The following is a 21,298-nucleotide window of genomic DNA, read 5'->3' as shown; positions in this document are numbered from 1 at the left end:
GAGTGATATTGGTGATGTTTTTAAGGAAAACAAATGGTTGCCTTTAGCATTTTACAAGTGTGAGATAGATGTTCGTGTACTATTCCATAATTTTTAAGTTTACCATTTTTCTTAAAGTTTTTCATTTTAAAACATTTCTACACCCAGTACAGGGCTTCAGCTCACAATTCTGAGATCAAGAGTCACATGCTTCCCCTGCAAAAAGAAGGTAGGGGGTGGGGCGCCTGAGTGGCTCAGTCAGTTAAGAGTTGGACTCTTGATTTCAGTTCAGTTGATGATCTCAGGAGATCAGAACCATGTCAGGCTCCTTGCTGGATGTGGAGCCTGCTTAAAATTCTCCCTCCTCTTCTCCCTCTGCCTGCCCCTACCCCTCTGGCTCACCTGTGTGCTCTCTCTCTTAAAAAAACAAAAAAAAAAGAGTCACATGCTCCCAACTGAGCCACCCAGGCACCCCAAGTTTACGGTTTAGTTGTGCCTATGATACTTCACACTTGAAGTTGAGCATTTAAACTCTCGACTTGTTCATTATTTTGTTTAAAGAAAATACAGTGCCTGACTCACCACCAAGCATAAATAGGCCCCTAATCCTTATTTAAACTCTACCCTGTTGATACACAATTAAAACTCATTTGAGGGCAGCCCGGGGGGCTCAGCAGTTTAGCGCCACCTTCAGCCCAGGGCCTGATCCTGGAGACCCAGGATCGAGTCCCACGACAGGCTCCCTGCATGGAACCTGCTTCTCCCTCTGCCTGTGTCGCTGCCTCTCTCTCTCTGTGTCTCTCATGAATAAATAAAATCTTAAAAAAAAAAAACTCATTTGAAAATATTAGGGCCAAGAAATAATATTTTAGAAATGTTGATTTATTTCTACTCTCTGAGCATGATGCTATATATTTGCAGTAGCTAAGCTACTGGAGTAATTGACTTTTACTTTATTTTAGATAACTTTGTTAAGGAAGACTGTGGTTCTATTTCTTAGAGGTGTTGAATAGAGAAAGATTAGAGTAGTTGTCTTCTGTCAGATTTTCTTCACACTTTATATTTGCCTTATCCTTCTGACTAATCAGTCTCGTGTTTCACACCTGAGTCAGGGACCCAGTGCAGTGAATTTGTTCTTTATTTAGTCTATTTAATTTCTTATTTACATATGGCATAGTGATTACCAGCTGTAAGACTTTGACTTGAGATATCTCCCCTCAATAACAAAACACAGAAATACATAGGAAAGGTTAGTAGAAGGATTGAGGGTTTTATTGAGTTCCTCTTAGTCTTTCTTATTCATTAGACTCTGAAATTTGGGCACCAGTGTTTGAGATGCTAAATTCTAATCCTTGTTTTATGTTTAAATTGTAGCGAACTTTTAAGTTATCTAAGAGGTGTATAATAATTATTTCTTCATCTGAAAATTTACAAATAATAGTAATATCCTTCACATGTGGTATAGTAATAGTTCATTTTTCATTATGAAATCCCTTAAAAGTCTCTGGAAATAGCAATACTGAAATATAACAAAATTATGGTTGCCATCAAATGTAACAATTTACATTTATATTCTGTAACAAAGTGTCTTTATCAGTGCTATCAAGAATACAAAGACAAGGGATGCCTGGGTGGCTCAGTGGTTGAGCGTCTGCATTCAGCTCAGGTCATGATCCCGGGGTCCTGGGATCGAGTCCCACATCGGGCTCCCTGTGGGGAGCCTGCTTCTCCCTCTGCTTATGTCTCTGCCTCTGTGTGTGTCTCATAAATAAATAAATAAAATCTAAAAAAAAAAAAAACAAAACAAAGATGAGTAATACACAGACTGACATCAAAGAGCTTATAATCATAGTGCTGGGCCACTTTCAAGTTTATAATTTACTTTCGGGTATATTAAGTGTGTGGACAGTAATAACCATGATATATCAAGAAAACAGTAGTTTTTTACATTTGTGTCCTCAAGTCCTAATACATTGCAAAGCACACATCAAGTGATTAATAAATATTTACAGACTGACTGAGAAGATATGGTCAGATTAGTTTGATGGTTTCTGGGCACTGGGAAAGGGTAAGGTCGCTCTCTCTCTCTTTTTTTTTTAAAGTAGGTTCCATGCCCAACGTGGGGTTTGAACTCAAAATACCAAGATCAAGAGTCACATGTTATACTGACTGAGCCAGCAGGCGCCCTGGAAAGGTCTCTCTCACGAGAAGGGATTGACAAGGGAAGACTTATGAGAAGGATGCCACTGAGTTGATCATCCATGGAGGTTTAGATAGGCATGAATGGCGGGAAGAGGTAGATGGGAAGGAATGAGATGATCATAGGAAAGTGCCAGGCCAAGTCTGAGAACACTGCGTAGTCCAGTTTCGCCAGAACTAAGATCATAGAGTTAGGGGACTGCTTGGTAGACAAAGATTGCCAGGCTCCTGAGTTCCAGATTCTTGTTTGAGTCCTACTGCATATTAAGTATAGTAGTCAATTATTGTAATTAGCACAGTTAATCCTCAATACCCTATGGTCATTTCCCTTTTGTGTTAAACCTGAAGGGACTATGGTGGTAGATTTGATTCCCACCACAGAGTAAGTTGAGGGAGGGAGGAACCTGACATGGGGAGAATTTCCTGGAGAAGCCTGCTAACAAGAGAGGGAAATCTTGGTATAGTCTCACAGGGATTGGAGAGAAAGTGTGCGATCCAGAGAAGCTGCAGAAGTAGGAACTGAAGATCTTGGGCATCAATTGGGTTTGAAGATGGAGAGAGAAAGAAGAGTTAGAGCTGACCGAACAACAGAGAATATGAAGCAGCAGATGGGGGAAAAGGGTTTTCCTCAGAAAAGCAAGGAGCTGCATTTCGGCCACAGCTAAAGACAGATGCCTATGAGTGACTGAAAGCCAGGCGGACCCAGGAGCAGAAGTGATAGCACGAGGCTGGAAGTATAAATGGAGCCCCACATCTACATGAGATCACTGAAACTGCACCAGCAGATACAGTCTGCAAGGAGTGGCTTTATAGGGAGAAGAAAAAGCAAGGATGTTATTCAAGTAATGCCTGTAGTTAGGCTTGCTTGTCTGTCTTTCTCTTTCCCTCTCCCTTTTCTTTTCTCTCTTTCTGTTTGGTGGCAGGGAGAAGTGTACCCAACACAGGTGAGGCAGATAGGTGATAGCCTAACAGTGCAGTATTACAGAAGCCAAGGGACAGTGTTGGCAAAACATGTTCTGATAGAGGCCAAATTGTACAAGACTTGAAGGAAATGGCCAGAAAATAGGGCTGCTTTTTCTCAGGCAGGCCCATGATTCTGTGGCACGTTTAGAGAGCAAGGGGGCAGTTTGGGCTGTCTCGGTGATTGGAAGCATGCTTCATGTCTGAAGGTCTAGCAAGAAGCAGGAGAGTCCCTGACTGCCCTATCTGAACTGTTTAAAACTTACTCTCTTTTCTACTCAACCTACATTCTTCTTTTCCTCCTTAGCACTTAGCAATATCTTATCTATTGTAAGTTTTACTTATTTATCCTGTTTATTGTCCCTCTCTAGACTGTAAGATCAGGCAGCAGGATCTTTGTGCCCCTGATAATGCTGTGCATATTGCAGCTGATGTATAAACATGTATTTTATAGCAGCATCCCGAGGGTGAAAAACTAGGGATTTGGGACCCAACTGGCCTGGGTTAGGATTTTTCTTCATACTAATCTGACTCTAATAATTATACTATCAAACCTTTCTCTAAGCCTCATTTTTCCTTAGCTGTAAAATGGGGATAAATTAGTACCTTTGTTATAGGGCCATTCAGAGGATTAAAGATAGAATGCATGTCAGAGTGACTGGCATATAGTTGGTACCCAATAAGTAACTGGTGTTTTGCAATCTATTGTGTAACTTTGAATAAGTTACTTAACCTCACTGACCCTCGGTTTTTTTCATCTCTAAAAGGGGAAGATTAAACCAGTCTCATGTGGTATTTGGAGGAACCAGTGAGACACCACATGCAAAACACTTACCTGGCATAATGCCTGCATACTTGGCAATCGCTGAGCATGTGTGCCTTTACTCTTTTTGTGTGTAAATATAGTGGTTAAGAGCACAGACTTTGGAACCAGACTGCACAAATGCAGTTCCTGGCCCTTTTACTTAGCTGTTCTTGACCTCTCTGTGCCTCAGTTTTGCTGTAAATTGGGAGAAATCAATAGTACCAGTCCCATAGGATTGTTATGAGGAAAATAGGTAGGAATATCAATTCAGTACCTGGCTCCTGGAAAGCATTAGATAGGCGTGATTTTTCAAAATATATCTTTATTGCTTTTTTTCCCTCTCTCTTTAGTCTATTAAGTAGTTTTAACTGGGCACCTGGGTGGCTCAGTGGTTAAGCGGCTGCCTTTGGCTCAGGTCGTGATCCTGGGGTCCTGGGATCGAGTCCCACGTTGGGCTCCCTGCATGGAGCCTGCTTCTCCCTCTGCCTGTGTCTCTGCTGCTCTGTGTGTCTCATGAATAAATAAATAAAATATTTTAAAAAATAGTTTTAACCTGATGTAATCTGAGTAGAATGTCTTGCTTATAAAGAATGGGATCCCTTTATTAATGAAATTGGCCATGTTTACAGGGTGGGGAGTGGAATATCATAAAACATCAAGAAAAATGACCTGACTGAATAACATAGCTGTGGTGTTAAATCTTCCACATACAATGAGAAAGCTACACTTTGGCTCCCATTCTGGTCAAGATCCCCTCCAGAGCAATGGCAGACTGGTTTAGATCTTATCTTTGAAAAACTTTTTTGTCACTTGCAAATTTGCCTGCATTTCTCTGCCCCCCTCTTCTGCCAGCTGGTTTCCAGGAATGGTGGGGAATGCAGTTTGAGTAGAACCCAGGAGGAAGCAGCAAAATTGGAAGGACAGGTGGTGAGTAGTTGGCCAATCTGGAAACCTTTCCTCTCCTGCTGGGGAAGGTTTTCTTTTATTAGCAAAGTATTTTTCTAACAAAATTCCAAGAACATACACTAAATTGTGCCCCTCACTTCTTCAGTCCTGTCAAGGCTAAAAGCTCTATTTTCAAAGAACTACAGAGTTTATTGTGTCACTGAGGGCGTAGCTGGGTCTTTATTCATGTCTAAAACAGGTTTAATAAAAGAGAGGTGGCTGCTTCAAATCAACAAATTCAGTTTCCATTCATGTAGCAAGCCACTGTTGCAGAATCTGTTGTGTTGTGGTGTGTTGATATATTCTCTCCCTTAGGAGAGACTCTACTGGATCTCCTCTGTGATTCTTGGCTGCTCCAGATCTCTCTCCCATTCTCACCCTGGTGTTGGGATGGCAAGCAGACTTCATCTCTGGTGCCAACTCCTATTGATTATAGTGATTGCATGGAGTGCTGTGTTGAGAAGAATCGAGAGGCCACATACAGGCTCAGAAGTGATTAATTAGCAGTGTCTGCTGTGCAATGGGAGAAAGGGGTAACTAAGCATGTGTTGTGCGTTTGCCAGACTTTGTAGATTCCGTGATAGATAGGGTTCAGCCTTGAGAGTCTCATTTTGTGTTTCAGCATTTTTGTCATTAAATTGGTATATATCAGTTACTTTATTCTAAGTAAAATAGAAATAAATAGAAATAACAGAATCATATGTTAGCTAAAATTATGTAGAGTTACTTATGTGTGCTTTTTTTCCTTGCTTACTTAAGGAAGATCTTTGATACCTAACTAACCCTTAGCTTTCTCACTTCTGAAATGAGTAAATTGTTCTCTAACCTTTTTGTTGAGGTTCTCTTGCTTAGTTAACACATGGTTTTATCTTTATTTTGTAAGTTTGGCAGAAAAATACTCCTAAGTTTTGGTGGTGATTTTACTTAGTAGACTAATAATAAATTAGTATGAATCCCTTGAAACCTTGGACGCACAGCAGCTATACCAGATTTGGGCGTTATAATCATTTTTTTTAGAATGGAGAAAAAAAATAATAAAAAAATAAAAACGGAGATAGAAGTTTATTGAATCTACTGCAAGGGAGCAGTGGACAGTACAGTGGAGATACTGTCTGCCAGGGGCTATAATCATTATAGACCAGACCAGACATGTCATTCATAAAGGAGTAGTCACATGTGTGTGTTGTCCTTTGGCTTCCCTCATTAAAAGCCAGGGATAATTTTGGTCTAACCACTGAGGTCTAAAGGTATCACTTCTTATTGTTTTCTTTTTTATGAGTCAAGATAAATCCTTTCTTTTCTGGCAGCTGACTGAGAATACTCTTTCATTGAGGCAATAATGACAGTATTGAAAATGTAAGCAAAGCTCCAAATATGAGACATTTTTTACATTTCTTTTTTTTTTATTTTTTATTTTTTATTTTTTTATTTTTTTTTCTTTTTTCTTTTTTTTTTTTTAAAGATTTTATTTATTTATTCATGAGAGACAGAAGAGAGAGAGAGGCAGAGACACAGGCAGAGGGAGAAGCAGACTCCATGCAGGGAGCCCAATGTGGGACTCAATCCCCGGTCTCCAGGATCACGCCCTGGGCCGAAGGTGGCGCTAAACTGCTGAGCCACCTGGGCTGCCCATTTTTTACATTTTCTGACTCAAGTGTGGATACATTAAACTTCTTAGAAAATTGTGATAAAATAAACATAACAAAATTACCATTTTAATCACTTTAAATGTACAGTTCTATGGCATTAAGTACATTCACATTGTTGTACAACTATCACCAATATCCATCTCCAGAACTTAATTGTCTTCCTCAATTGAAGACCTCTCCCCATCATCCATTAAACATCTCCCCATCATCCATTAAACATCTCCCCATTCCTCCTCTCCATTCTCTGGCAACCACTCTTCTACTTTATGTGAACTTGACTGTTCTAGGAAGCTCATTTAGAGGTTCTTATCTCTAGTTACTTATTTCACTTAGCATGTCCTCAGAGTTCATGCATCTTGTAGTATGATGTGTCCACATTCCCTCCATTTTTATAGCTGAATAATATTTCATTGTATGTACGTACCACTTTTATTTATCCATTCATCTGTCAGTGGATACTTGGGTTGTTTCTACCTTGTAGTGATTGTGAATAATGCTGCTGTGAACATAGGTGTACAAATATTTGTTCCAAGGGTCTGTTCTTAGTGTTTTTGCATACATACCCAGAAGAGTCATATGGTAATTTTATGTTTAATTCTTTTGAGGAATCAGCATACAGTTTTCCACAGTGGCTGTACCATTTTATATGCCACCAGCAATGCACAAGGCTTCCAGTTTCTGCACATCCCTGCCAATACTTGTTTTCTAGTTTTTTTGTTTTGTTTTGTTTTTTAAGTAGACTCCACGCCCAGCTTGGAGCCCAGTGCAGGGCTTGAACTCATGACCCTGAGATCAAGACCTGACCTGAGATCAAGAGTTGGATGTTTAACTGACTAAGCCACACAGGTGCCCCTCTAGTTTTTGATAAAAGCCATCTTAATAAATGTGAAATGGTATTTTGTGGCTTTGATTTGCATTTCCCTATTGACTAATGAGGTTGAGCATCTTTTTATGTGCTCATTGGCTATTTGTGTATCTACTTTGGAGAAGTGCCTGTTCAAGTCCTTTGCCCATTTTTTGGATCAAATTTTTTATTTTGTTGCTGTGTTGTTGGGGTTCTTTGTAATACTCAATATTGATCTCTTATCAAATATATGATTTGCAAATATTTTCTCCCATAGATTGCCCTTGTATTTTGTTGATAGTATCTTTTGATGCACAGCTTTTAATTTTTTTTAAGATTTTATTTATTCATGAGAGATACAGAGAGAGAGGGAGGCAGAGACACAGGCAGAGGGAGAAGCAGGCTCCATACAAGGAGCCTGACATGGGACTCGATCCCAGGGTCTCCAGGATCAGGCCCTGGGCTGAAGGCGGCGCTAAACTGCTGAGCTACCCGGGCTGCCCCACAGCTTTTAATTTTGATGAAGTCTGACTTGACTATTTTTTCTTTTGTCACATCTGCTTTTGGTGTTATATCTAAAAAATCCCTACCAAATCCAATACCATGAAGCTTTCCCTTTATGTTTTCTTCTAAGACTTTTATAGTTTTAGCTCTTATGTTTAGGTCTTTGACCTACTCTTGAGTTAATTTTTGTATATGTAGGTCAAGAGTCCAAACACTTTTTTGCATGTGGATATCTGGTTTACCCAGCACTATTTGTTTTTTGTTTTTTTGTTTTTGTTTTTTTAAAGATTTTATTTATTAATTCATGAGAGACACAGAGAGAAAGGCAGAGACACAGGCAGAGGGAGAAGCAGGCTCCATGCAGGAAGCCTGATGCGGGACTCGATCCTGTGACCCCAGGATTATGTCCTGAGCCAAAGGCAGACCTCAACTGCTGAGCCACCCAGGCATCCCTCCCAGCACTATTTGTTGAAAAGACAAATGTAGAGACCGCATTGAGTGGTCTTGGCACCTTTGTCAAAATCCATTTGGCCACATATGTGAGGGTTTATTTATGAGCTGTACTAAGACTTTTAAGGATTAGGTATTTTAGCTTATATCTAGTCTCATTGTTTCTCATTGATATTATTGCTCCAGTTTTCTAACTGTTCTCCCTAACTAGTATCATTTCTTTAAGTCCATACCACTGGTAAACTAACTTTCTTTTAATTTAATTTAATTTTTAAGAAAAGATTTATTTGAGAGAGAGACCACAAGCAAACTCCCCTCTTAGCAGAAAACCTAGCCTAAGGCTCCATCCAAGGACCCTGGGATCATGATCTAAGCCAAAGTCAACATTCAACTGACTGAGCCACCCAGATACCCCTAAACTTTCCTCTCTTCTTTCTGAGGAGGGAGGGAGGGAGGTATGGAGAGGGCGGATGTGGAGGATGGGAGTGGGAGGAGGGATGGGAGTGAGGGGAGGGCGGGCGGGAGGCATGGATGGAGGCAGGTTTTAGTCTGTAGTGATGGATGTATTGTCTTTATTCGGTAGGTAGATCTCTCTATCTTATGGCGCTTTGTTAGTTCGTCTTCGGTCTTTGCTTTCTCTACTCCCTCCTTGACCCTCGTTTCTTTCTCCTTCCTTCCTCCGTCACGTTCCTCAGTAATCACTTCTTACTTCCGTCCTTCTGTCTTTGCTTTTCTTTCTTTGCTGTTATTTTCTTTCTTTTCTTTCTTTTTTTTCTTTTCTTTTCTTTTCTTTTCTTTTCTTTTCTTCTTTCGATTTTATTTATTCACGAGAGACACAGAGAGAGGTAGAGACACAGGCAGAGGGAGAAGAAGGCTCCATGCAGGGAGCCCAATGCAGGACTTGATCCCGGGACTCCAAGATCACGTCCTAGGCCAAAGGCAGGTGCTAAACCTCTGAGCCACCCAGGGATCCCTTAAACTTTCTTTTTAAAAAAAAAATAGATCATTTTATTCAACTGCTCAGAACCTTTCATGAGTTCCCCATTCCCTACAGGCTGAATTTCAACCTCCTTAGCTCTGCAGACAAAGCTCATTCTCACCTGGTTCATGCCCACCTTTCCAGCCTTTTTTCCCACCATCCTCTTTTAGGGACCCTCCTGGGTATTTCTTTAGAGTCCTTGTAAGAGATGTGCTCTTCCACTGCTCCCCTGCTTATACACCTATTTCTCCTCTTCCTCACACACTTGATATAGATCTGCTTGTCCTGATAGTCTCTGAAATCTTGGCACTTCCTTTCCAAAATCAGGCATTCTCCCCTGTTGCTCCTATAATAGCCCAGACCTCAGAATGGCACTTTTGATAACATTTTATAAGTTTTGCCTACTTTTCTCTTTCTCCTCCTTGGTTATAGGTTTCTTGAGGGCAGGGATTTTGTCCTGTTCATTTTTGTATTCCCCAGCACCTGTCTTAGTGCTTTATATGATACTGGCATTCAGTAAATATTTTTGGAGGAAATGAATTAATCTAATGCTAAAAAAGGAAAACCGTTACAGAGAGAAAGACATCAGATCAAATATCAACAATGCTTTTCCTTTTTTATAAACTATTCCTATAAACTGTGGGCTCTAAGGAAAGATTTCTTTTTTCCCCTAAAGATCTTTTCCCTCTTTTCCTATACTTGGTGACTATGATTGCAATTATTATTACTCTCTTCCAAACAAGGATAAGTAATCTTAATGATTTTTTGAAGGGAAAGAGAAAATGGGAGAAAGCAGAAAAAGAAAGAGCCCTGGTGAGGGGAAGGTGAAAGAAATCATCCACCTCAGAAGCATTCACAAGTGACACTTGAAGTTGAGTCAGAATTGGCTCGAGGTGCTGAGATACAGTGATACGCTGTGAGAGATGTAGTCTTCTAGACCAACATAAAACACATGTTCCTTAGCACCTTTTATCACAAGTGCCTCTTGTGCCTGTGGAGATTTGGAATAGATGAATAATTAATTATTTGTCTCAGAATATGGCATCTCCACACAAAGAGAAGCTTTTTGTCTAACTTTGATTATTGTTTATATGGCCAAGTGTGTGAATAAATGAAAATTTTTAGTCAGATCTTAATTAAAACAGGTTGACACAGAAGTCTTACTATCATCTATCTGCATAGCGTCCTTTATGATACAGTGAGAACAGTGAGCCACATTCTTCCAGTCTTTTTTGTGTATGATTGACGTGTTCTTTTGGCTTTTGGTGGGAGAAGTTAATATATAGAGGATCCAGGGAATAGCAGAGCCGGAAAAGCAAATCTGGTTAATCCACAAGAGTTAAGGAGAACAAGAAGGTTTGTGAGGCTGTTAGCCATCACGCTCAAAGGACATTTTATTGTTCTTCTGTATTATCCCTGCAACCTCAATCCTCTCTGACATTTTGAAGAAGCAGTCTAGTCTAGTCTCTGCCTTTGGTTACTTTTTGAACTCTTAGTAACAGTGTGGGAAGTTTTCTGCCTTAATATGTCAATGATTCTGAAGTTAAAGTTTGGAAAAGTATAGAGTTACCCCAGTTTGGGAATCTGAAATGGATGGCTTCAAGAGCCCCTGGACCGACCGGATGGCTCTCAGATTCTTTTTAGTTCTAAGATTTTACAATTTTAAATGGTCATTGATCCTGGCAGAACATTTTAGGGAATAATGTCCATCTTAGAAGGTGGATTCTGTCAGCGAATCAAATTCTTGAGATCTATAACCTGCTTCCTGAGCCTTAGGAGTGTGTGGAAGCCTGAGGTCTGAAAGGCGTAAATCCTCATCGGCTACTACGATTCTCATTAATTGTGGCTAACAGATCACCTCAGACTTTTAATTATAACCTGGTAGTAGTGTTCCAGTGACTTCAAAGAATAAATGCACTCTTCTTTTTACCTTTTTTTTTTTTTTTTTAAGATTTATTTATTTATTTATGAGAGACGGTGGGGGAGGAGAGCAGAGACACAGGCAGAGGGAGAAGCAGGCTCCATTGCAGGCAGCCCGATGCAGGACTCAATCCCAGGTCCCTGGGATCACGACCTGAGCCAAAGGCAGATGCTCAACCACTGAGCCACCCAGGCGTCCCATAAATGCACCTTTTAAAGGCAACCTACTTTAGAGTGGGACATATGTGCTAATTGGGAAGAATCTGATTCAGTTGTTGAAGCTTCTGAAATCCTTGGATGAAGTACAAATGCTGAGATGAGAGTATAGTATGCTATTTGTATATTATTTCATTTCATGAAGTGGTAACTTGGCAGAGTCATATTTAGAAACGATTGCGCTCTATCGTCCTTTCTCCTCAGCTCTCTTTTGTGTGGGTATAATCGACTGCAGTAGTATCATAGACATTTATGCACTGCTGTTTGCATAAGCCTTTTATTGGAAATAGCCCAACAAAATAGGACTCACTGCTAGCTTAGCACAGTTGGGCCTTCTCAAAGGCTCATTTTCCTGCATATCAAAAGAACGAAATCTTTAGTTAATATTGGTAGGATGATATCCATAAGCAGGATATTCACAGATAAGCCTTTCCTGTATCACAGACTCACCTCTTGAGGAGGGAGGTCAGAGGTCTAGTGACCTAATTTGGTGCACACGTATGTCTAAAGAAAATAGCCAATTCAGATGGATGTTACTTTTCATTTTATTATTACTATCTATGAATCTTATTCCTCATTTCAATAAAAATATATTTAACAGATATATTATTCCATGATATTTTATCAAGTTTTAAAAATCTAATATGTATAATCACAATGTTAATGGGCTTATGAATTAATGTCATAGATGAGTTAGTTCACACTCAGCAACTTGTTAAATGTGACATATCAGAGTATATCTCATTTTTAAATATATGAGTAAATAAAATATATGATAATAGTGTACCACAACAACTTTGTTGATTAAAGATTTGCCACTTTCTGGTACAATGTATTCAATTTATTTTTTGAGGTTTGTATCATGGAAATTTAAAATAGTGTTATAAGCCCCCACGTACCCTTTCCCAGCTTTAGAAGCTGTCAACATTTTAAAATTAATTTAGTATTGATTTTAAGTAATTCCATAATTTGAAAACTATGAAAACAACCTGTGGTTCCATCCACCTAACACAACCCTCAACATTTTCTGTATTCTTTTTTTCTTTCCTCAAACTTATCATTGATGTGGTTCTCCTCTTCTTTTGCAGAGCATAATCAGACTAAGGGCTAGTAATAGCTACAGTTGATTGATGTCCTCCTCTGCCAGGCACTGGGCTAGTTGCTTTCGATATAATTCATGGAATCTGCACAATAACATTGGAATATAGGCATTGCACTGCTGCCCGCCCCCCTGCCATTTACAGATATGAACCTGACTCAGGTTAATAACTTGTTCAAGAGTCATATTTGTAGTGTATGGATTCACACTAAAGGATCACTCCAAGGCCATACTCTTTCCTTCCTATAAAGGTGCCTCTTCAAAAGGATTTTTTCATATTGCTCATAATTACCTTTAGAAGAAAAAAGAAATGTCAGTACATAAATCAGATCACATAATCTATAGAAGCAGTACTAGGATAATTGTTGCTGGGAATTATAAGAGCAGTAAAAGGCATGATCCCTGCCCTTTAGTATTTATGCTGCAGTGTAGATGAACCTAACCCCTGTGAGACACTAACATAGAATACAAAACAAGACATACTGTGGTATTATTAGCTGTAAATGTTATAAAAGCTCCACAGAGGAGTGGATGAGGATTACGCCCCATCTGTAGAGAAGGCTGCTAACAGATTTAGGATTTCAGCTAAAATTAAAAAGACTGACAACGCCAAATGCTGGTGAGGATGTGGGACACCCAGAGCTCCCATACACAGCTGATGGAAATGTAAAATGGTAAAGCTGCTTTGGAAAACAGTTTGACAGTTTCTTATAAAAATATATCTATGAGCCCCGTGATTCCACGCCTAGGTATGTACCTATAAGAAATGAAAATGTGTGTCTTTTAAAAGACTTGTACATGTGTATTGGTAGCAGCTTGTATATAATAATTCTGTGTTAGTTTTCTTTTGCTGTGTAACAAATTACCACAAACTACATTCATTTATTATTAGCTCACCATTTTATAGATCAGAAATTCAGGGGAGCCTGTGTGGCTCAGTCAGTTATGTATGCATCTGCCTCTTGATTTCAGCTCAGATCATGATCTCAGGGTGGTGGGGTCAAGCCACGTGTCAGGCTCCTGGCTCAGCAGAAAGTCCACTGGAGAGTCTTCCTCTCCCTTGCCCTCCTCTCTTGCCCCTCTCCTCCTCTCAAATAAATAAATCTTAAAAAAAAAAAAAAAGAAAGAAAGAAAGAAGGAAAGAAAGAGAAAGAAAGAAAGGAAGAAAGAAAGAAAGGAAGGAAGGAAAAGAAAAGAAAGAAAACCTAGCCTGGCATGGCTGGGTTCTATGCTTAGGGTTATTGTAAGGCTGAAATGAAGGTGTCAGCAAGAATGAGTTCTCATCTGGAGGCATTGGGGGGAAATATCCACTTTCAGCTCATTCTTGTTGGCAAAATTCAGTATCTGGCAGCTGTAAGACTAACGTCCTGTTTCCTTGCTGGGTGTTTGCTGTGTGCTACTCTCAGTTCTTAGAGGTCACCTGTGTTCTTTGACATGTGGTCCCCTCCATCTTCACATCAGCAGTAACATATCAAATCCTTCTTGTGCCTCACATTCCTGAGTTTTGCTGCTGCCTGCTGGAGAAAACTCATTTTGATTAGACCAGACCCATCTCCCTATCTTTTTTTTTTTATTTTTATTTATTTATTCATGAGAGACACAGGTAGAAAGAGAGGCAGAGACACAGACAGAGGAGAAGCAGGCTCCATGAAGGGAGCCTGATATAGGACTCGATCCCGGGACTCCAGAAACATGCCCTGGGCCAAAGGCAGGTGCCAAACCACTGAGCAACCCGGGGATCCCCTCCACCTCCCTATCCTAAAGTTAGTTGTGCCATATAATACAGCCTCATCACTGGAGTGAAAATTCATCATACTTGAGGTTATGCAGGGTATGTACACCAGGGGTTGGGATCTTGCAGAATTATCTTAGAATTCTTAATTGGAAACAACCAAAATCCCCAGGAAGAGGAGAATGGATAAACAAACTGCAGTATATTCGAATATCCTTAGCAATAAAATGGGACAAGTTATTAATTTATGCAGTGACACGGATGGGTCTCAAAAACTTTATGCTGAAAGAAGCATAAATAGTACTTTATTGTATGATCCCATTTATTTGGAGTTCTAGAAAAAGCAAAACCAATCTGTAATAATAGAAAATAAGATTGGTGGTTGTTGGTGGGGATAAGGAGAGAGAGATTGCCTGAGAGTGGGCACAGAAGTATTCAGTGGTCACGAAAGTGTTTTCCATCTTGATAGGAGTTTGGGTTACATAAGTCCTTTCATTTTTCAGAATTCTTGAACTTTACTCTTAAGATCTGTTTATTGCACTGTTTTAACTCTCACCAGACTTTTGGTTTGAGAATGAACCACAGTTCTATATGTAAAACCACCATCAGAGAACACTGAAGCTAGAAACAACTTTACAAATTACCTAGCCTAATTCCTGTTGAAACACTACTGCCTTGGTGATGAAAAAAGTTTAAAGTTGCTAATGATAAAATCTGCTGCAGCCACCTTCTGCACTCAGGAGGGGAGTTAAAAATTTTACCTATTTGTGCTTGCCAGCAGAAAATATGACAGAGGGACAGATTTGCTAACAGTAATACATCTTGAAGTGTAAGTGTGGAATCTGGATCAAGACATTTTACTTAGATGTGTTTGGCAGGAGACATTTTCTTACTGCTGTTGATTTGATCAGAGAATTCATAGGATTTTGCTGTTCCCTGTGATTTGGCTGAGAAATAACTTGTAAAAACTCCATTGTAGCTAATAAAGGGCACATGGTATTAGTTTTAGAGTATCTGTGACCCCACTCTACCTCTGTAGAAATGATTTCTGAGATAACCAAAGATTTGATAACATGAGCAGGAAAAGGACATAGGTAGATGAATTTTAGCAAACTCCCCCCTGCAGTTTTTATGCTATTCTTTAGAAAAGTTTTCTCTCATTACCTACTGTGAGAATATTTTCCTACGAAACATCAATTTCCTGTGATGCCCTGGCTGACTATTGACTTTAGATTTTAAATGCATACTGAAAATATTGAGGTATCTATTAAAATTACCACAACTTTATAAAGGTTTTTAACAATTACCTTAGTTATCTTAATAATTCTGAATTATACTTTGGCTTTTTTTGTGATAAGGTGTTACCGTGTACCAACATTTATGAATTTAAAATTTGTTTTCTTAGAAACATTTTATTTTCTCATTGAATTTCTTCACTGAGGTCTTCAGGAAGCTTATGTTCGTTCCTTGACACCTCAGTAATCATTTTAGGCTCTGAAAGTTGTTAGGATAATCTTCCAGACTGGTGATGGTTCCTTTTAGTGAGAGAGAGAGAATTGGTAAACAACTCTTACCCAAGTTATTTATATGTTGAATGGGTAATGTAATTAAAGTAAAGTAAGTTTCAGAATTAGAATTGTCAAATTCTTTTGAGTTCTGAGAAACTAGAGTTTTTTTGTATAAGTAGCTTTTATATGATAATCCTTCTATGTAGTTGTGTCTATAATAGTCCTTGGTTTTTCTGTATTAATCTAATTTTGGCTTGGTTTACTTATGAATAATGCACTTTATATAAAATGGTTTTGTGAGATGAAAGCTCTTTGTTTTGATCTTCAGGCAGTAAAATAATTATTCTTTAAAATATCTATATACAAAAAGACAAGTACTGTATGATTCCACTTGAATGAGGTGTCTAAAGTTGCTAAATTCATGGAAACAGAAAATAGATGGCGGTTGTCAGGAGCTGGAGAGAAGGAGAAATGGGGAGTTGTTTAATGGGTATTAGGGTTTCAGTTTTACAAGATGAACAAGTTTGGAGTTATGTTGCAAAACAGTGAATAAATCATTATTGAACTGTTTACTTTAAGATGGTAACTTTTATGTGTATTTTATCAGTTAAAAGTTCCATATAATCTACTTTTCATGCTACACTTCTTGAGGACTGAGTAATGTATAGAATTGTTGAATCATTATGGTGTGGACCTGAAACTAACATAAAATTGTATGTTAATTATACTTCCGTTTTTTAAAAAGCCATGTTTTCCATTTTTGAGATGAGAAAACCAAGGCAATAAATATAACTAAGGAATGTAAAATGTAGCTTAATCTACTGACTCCAGTTTAACAGATTCTTTTAGCCCCATGGTGTACGTCTATCTTCCAGTTGTGTGTTATGCATCAGTATGGTTTTCTTCTGGGGCAACTCCTTAACCTGTCTTTTTCTCTGCCTGACTTCTCAACACATCCTAACACTTAAACTCCTTCCCCAAACTGCTTGCTTGGTAGAGTTAAAAAGATTTTAATAAGAAACTAATTGTAACTGAAAATGAAGCAAGTATATAATATAATCTGCTGTCTCCCTAGTATTTTAACCTGTTACACAGGCACTGTGCTAGTGTTTCCACATAGGTGTTTTAAGAGTTGACAGTTTATAAGAAATAAATCAAATTGGCCAGACTGAAAGGAACTCTTGATTATTATTATTCTTTAAAGATTTTATTTATTTATGAGACAGAGACAGGCAGGGGAGGAGTGTGCACAGACACAGGTGGAGGGAGAAGCAGGCTCCATTCAGGCTCCCATGCAGGGAGTCTGACGCGGGACTGACTCTATCCCGGAGCTCCAGGACCACACCTGAGGGCTGAAGGCAGCGCTAAACCGCTGGAGCCACCCAGGCTGCCCTTGATTATTATTTTTTAAGATGGCTCTGGCCATGGGAATATTTTTTTCCTTGGAACAATTTGTAAGTTACTTAATGAGGATATTGTCCTAACAACAGTACATTTTGGTGTTTAAATGTGTGCTTACATGTGTTTTACTAATATAGGGAGCTAATTTCCAATATATGGATAGCTATAATGTCTCTAAAGTTTTTGTTATGCCAGATTTGTGAAATTTATATCACTGGGGGCAAAGCTCCAGAGAATAAGAGAGCACACATTTTCTTCTAACTATACCACTTTATATTACTGTCCATAGGGGCATGTAGAGGGCCAGCATGCTGCTTCTTACTGATTGGAAAGCCATGCATCAGAATGTTTGTTTTTAGCAGTTATTTTTAGCAGCAGAGTTAGAAATGGTTAGTATTTTCATTGTAGTTATACTTTTTATTATAATTCCAAGAAGAGTAAATAATTTTAGACGTGTGTTGAATGCATGTGTGAATTATGCCCATCGGGGTGTGTGTGTGTGTGTGTGTGTGAGAGAGAGAGAGAGAGAGAAAGAGAGAGAGAGGGAAAAGAAGGAGAAGGAGAAGAAGAAGAAAAAGACGTTCTCTTAATAACAGGAGGGGTAGAGGCTTACTCAGTCTATTATCATAAAGCTCTGCTAATGTAGCTTCTGAGTCATGTGACTGCAGAAAAGGCTATTATCTCAATGAAAAGGAAACCGGTTTTTAGAGCAAGCAATAGAATAGAAGCAGGAAGAATTTTCGAGTGTTCCACCGTGCTGGATTGTCAAAGGGGGATCTGTGTGATCAGCAGCTAAAAAAGGATTTGTGAGGCCAGTTTGTCAGCTATCGTTAGAAACAAATGATAGAGGAGATAAGCGGCAGGGGGCTCAGCATATGCTTAGTTAGGTTCACATCAAGGCAAGATGTTGGTCTGGGTTAATAGAGGAGATTTATCTCTGAAGCAATAAATTTATTGCTAATTGCAGGGTTTGGGGGTTTTTGTGTTTTTCTGAAGAGTGATGTATGGTATTTTCATTTACATCACTGGTGAAGATGAAGACAAGCTGCTGAGCCCTGGTTTGAACTGCAGAGGCTGTGGACAGTTACAAGGTGTGTTTCACAAGTGCTCTGACTTAATATTTGGTAATGTTCTTGGAATTCTGTGTGCTTGTGGATTGGATGTGCGTGTTGTCCAAGAGGGAACCGAGCATGACAATCAGGCAGTGATAATGTTCTCAGGAACAAATAGATTCAGTGCCATTCAAATTGATTCCTTCGTGGTCCTTATTTCTTTTGTGTTTATTTCATGATGAAAGGTTTCTTACAGTTACTTTAGGTGGCCAAATACAATCCCCTGCTTGTTTTAGGAAATATTTTGATAAGCATTTAAAGAAGAATTCAATCCAAATCTTAATCACTAAGGAATAAATAGAAGCTTTATATTTGTCTCTCTATGGGTTTTTTTTTCAATATCCTTTTGTAATTCAAGCTTAAAAGAGAGCTTTGCAGTGAATTTGAATTTAATATTTGGTTAGGTAATAAAGCTTTCTTTTTTGACTGAGGCCTCAAATGAATGATTTTTTTTTATTACATATAGTACCTAACTTTCTCTGATTTATTACATTCTTATGCTACTACATGCAGAAAGCTAAAAACATTCAGTTATGAGACTGTCCACTTTTTTCTCATGCTAATGCTATTCTCTTAGCAGTCTGTACCATATTCTTAACCTTGGAAGGTGTAGTACTTAAAAATCTGATATTGGGGAAAGATAATCATAAGCTTTATCTGAAAAGGGTTAACTGTTCTACATTGTGTACCTGAGGAATAAATTCACTAATATGTGTTATTTAACCTCTAGACCAGATATGCTCCTTTTAGGATGAATATTTCCAAATCACATATTTTGAAACTAAACTGTTTTGTACATACCTTTTTTCTGAAACTGACGTTGGAGGAGGTAAGAAATCTATCAGGATATTATGCACTGTATAGACAGTTTACAAAGAATTAAATTATTTTATCTTTGGCAGTAATGGGTGGCGAGAACTGCTCAATTTTTAATTATAAGTGCAGGAGATTGTTTTCCTTTTAATATCTACAAACCATATCTTAGCACGATAGAGCATGACACTGGCACCTTAGTCTAGCTATTTAAAAAGACAGCTTGGTTCAAATAAACAATGAATTGTGATTGTGATCATTCTAGGATTTTTTTTTTTTTAAATCATAGGAATCTCCTACATTTTTGTAAGTAGGCTGTAAGAGTTACATACTGGTTTCAGCCCAAGATTCACTAGCATATGTTAAAATTTTTGAATAATAAATATTTTTATAGCTAGACTGGTTGAGTTTTCCTTTTTTTGCTTTTAAATTTTATTTTGTTGCCTTACCTGCCTTTAAAGTGATGCAAGACTTCTGGAAAAATTCAGTGTGTTTTTACTGAGCACCTGCTAAGATTACAGGATACTCTGAAATGCTATGAGAAAACAAAGGCAAAGAAGATCCTAAAACCAACAAGAGGGGCACCTGGGTGGCTCAGTCAGTTGAGTGTCTGCCTTCTGCTCAGGTCATAATCCCAGGGTCCTGGGATCAATTCCCACATCGGGCTCCCTGCTCAGTGGGCAGTTTACTTCTCCCTCTGCACCTCACCCCCTGAACTCATCCTCTCTCACATAAATACAATCTTTAAACACACACACACACACACACACACACACACACACACAACAAGATAACTTACAGCTGGCACTGGAACCCAGCCTCAACAGATGTAATTATCCTGTATCTTATAGACTTTTAAATTGGTAAAAAGGAATTTTTTGGAAAATTTGTTTGGCAGATCAGAGAATACATTCCTGAAAACTTAGAAACTTTTTACCTGAGCAGGTTTGAGTGGTAGTTTTAACTGGTCTCCATTTGTGCCAATTCATATTTCCTTTGTATCACGAAAGAAATTAAGTTCCTTTGCAGCCTCTTAGAATAGTTTTGTTTCTGGTTGTGTTTTCTCCTAGGATGTCAAATGCCAGTCCTTTACAATTTTAAATTACTTTTATAAAAGGATAAATAATATATTGCGTTATCTACAGATATGATTACTTTTGGAGGCTGGGGAGTGAGAACCCCAATCTTATTATTAGAGTTAAGAGAGAAGTTTTGACGGCAGGGTAGTGTCTAAACAGGCCAGATGACTAGCTTGCAAATCCCGCTACACTTACGAATTCCAACCACAATAATTAACTACAAATATTATAATCAGGTCTAATCTTGTCAGACTGAGGGGGTTTGCTTTTTGGAACAATATTTAATTTATAGGAAAGATAAGGTAATTATTATTATTCGAATTATTCGAAAGATAATTAAAAAATATCGAATTAAAGGTGATCTTAGTGTTGTAAAACTCCATCAAATACATGCATAAGAGTTTTTAGGATTTTTGTGAGAAAGTCAAAGTTTGGGAAGATTTTGGCTAGAAGATGATGCTGGGCTGTATTTTAGACAGTTTAATTCTTTGAAAGCCAAGGGGATATAAAATTCATGAAGTGAAAAAGTCTGTGCAAGAGCTAACAGATTGTTCCAGGGTACCTTTTACAGAGTTTATTCTAAAATTGATCAATCATAAAGACTGAGAAAAGTTTAGACTCATTTGGCTTGCCCATTTCTCTCACAGGTGTTACAGTCCTTAACATTAAAGAGATAATACTTAGCATTTTCTGGTGTGTAGTTATAGGTATAGCAGTGACTTTCTTTTTCAGCAAGCTTATAGTTAATGCACATAGTTACAACTTGTAATATGATAATCCACTAACATAGTACAGCACAAACCTACATTTGCTCTGACGTTAAAGATAACTTAGTTATTACTATTTATATATTTTTAAAGATTTTGTGAGAAACACCAGATGCTATAATCTTGACATTGAATGAATTGTTCTTTAGAAACCAGCTGAGTTGAGAACTATATTGAAGTAGAAGCTTGACATTTGGTTCCATCATTTTAGATATCAAATCAAATTATAATAATAAGTTAATTGATTACAATAAGGGGTTGTAAAAGCACTCTGTGAGATCTGTATTTAAAATTCATGTTTCGGGGCACCTGGGGGGCTCGGTTGGTCAAGCATCTG

At 38.4% G+C, this 21,298-nt stretch overlaps 1 protein-coding gene across 7 annotated transcripts in view; it reads left to right on the top strand.

Annotated features, from left to right (window-relative positions):
• Positions 1-21,298, top strand: part of NCOA2 (nuclear receptor coactivator 2) — a 295,825-nt gene that overhangs the window by 133,483 nt on the left and 141,044 nt on the right. For 2 of the 7 annotated variants that reach the window (XM_038579482.1, XM_038579488.1), the window contains exon 3: positions 4,796-4,870. The exons of the other annotated variants lie outside the window; for them this stretch is intronic. The gene's annotated coding sequence lies outside the window, so the exon portion shown is untranslated. The remainder of the gene's footprint in view (positions 1-4,795; positions 4,871-21,298) is intronic. 7 annotated transcript variants of the gene reach the window in all.

The sequence above is a fragment of the Canis lupus genome, chromosome 29, assembly GCF_011100685.1.
Source record: "Canis lupus familiaris isolate Mischka breed German Shepherd chromosome 29, alternate assembly UU_Cfam_GSD_1.0, whole genome shotgun sequence".
In the NCBI taxonomy this organism is placed as follows: Eukaryota; Metazoa; Chordata; class Mammalia; order Carnivora; family Canidae; genus Canis; species Canis lupus.
Note: the sequence above shows the minus strand (reverse complement) of the source record. Positions and strands in the feature narration are given on the sequence as shown.